The sequence below is a fragment of the Tigriopus californicus genome, chromosome 9 (genome assembly GCF_007210705.1).
Source record: "Tigriopus californicus strain San Diego chromosome 9, Tcal_SD_v2.1, whole genome shotgun sequence".
Classification (NCBI taxonomy): domain Eukaryota; kingdom Metazoa; phylum Arthropoda; class Copepoda; order Harpacticoida; family Harpacticidae; genus Tigriopus; species Tigriopus californicus.
This window is the reverse complement of record NC_081448.1, coordinates 13,379,058-13,380,454: the sequence shown is the minus strand read 5'-3', so window position 1 is coordinate 13,380,454 and position 1,397 is coordinate 13,379,058.

Below are 1,397 nucleotides of genomic sequence, written 5' to 3'. Positions count from 1 at the left end.
GGTCTGCCAACTCAAATTCGTTGGTAGACCAAATATCATATAAAAATTGAAAGGTAATAAATAGACGAATTATAATCTTTCATTTTAATAGTACTGGGGATTACATTCCCTGTAGCGGTTAGAAAAACCCGTGAAAAACCAAACCAAAAAAAAAAAAAAGTATATTATGATCACAGCTGTCTTCCAAGGTGTTCGGGGCAAATGGTCAGTGGATTATGCGCATAGAGATGTGTCCGATGGCTGGGTGGGATGCGTCCTCCGACCTGTGGCTGTCGTCCTTGGCGGACATGTTGCAGATTTCGGGGTCACCAATGTGGCGTGTTTCGTGGTTGTTCACCGATTTATTTCATTCCCCTTTTCTTTCTCACCCCATTAGGGGTGAGACGGACCATTTTGCTAGGGTTGCTACAAAATGTAGGAATGGGCCACAGAAAGTAAACAAACCAAGGGGGGGAGGGTGACGTCATAGCAGATAAAAGAAGGGAAGAGTACAGAGAGAAAGAAAACATCGCTCTAATATGGGTTTGTTCAAATGAGAACCCCAATTGGGTGTGGATGCCCCATAGGTGGGTGGGAGTAGAATATAGCCTTTCACCTTTGAGACAAACATATTCATTATTTATCCTTTTTCTTAACGATGTGGATGCTAAATTTTGCCCCAAACAAAGGCTTTAAGAGTCCAATCCACCAAATTGATAAGCTATCTTTTGATCACCATGACTTGTAACAAGCAATTTGAATATAAAAAGACAAAGATAACACCTTTTAATAAAATAAATCTTGTTTTAGCTCAATTTTGTGCATAAAGGCAACCTTGATTTTGAAAAATTATTTGATCCCATTAGAGACTTTAGTCTCTAGATCTCATCACTCTGGTCACCTAGGGTGACCAGACTTGAGGGAAAATTGGCTGAAACGGGAATGTTTTCCCGAAACCGTCGAAATTAGGCACCTTTGTTTGATATAGAGATTTTAAGAAATCTTGTTTGTATGTCCAAAAACGGAACTTTTGTAAGGTATTCTACAAAAAGCTTGGGATATTCGACTTTGTTTTGTTCCATGCTTTAATACCACACAGGTTTGTGGCCAGCCATCTAGTTAGAATCGTGATTATTCAATAACTCCCTCATCTTGCAAAACATGTATAGGTGTCATTGGCTCTCTGGCAGTTGTTCATGAAAACGTTGAACAAATTCTTCTCGGTCGCGTCGTTCACGACGCTCATCATAAAAGTTATTTGACATTTTCCTGGTTCGGAAGATTAACCATATGCCAAAAAGCGCTGGAGTGTGGCTTAGAGGCCCCCAATTCACTCAACTCGTGGAATATGGATGGCCATATGGAAATGGATTTTCTTAATTACATGTGGGGCATAAGCATGAACAGTCAATTTTTTA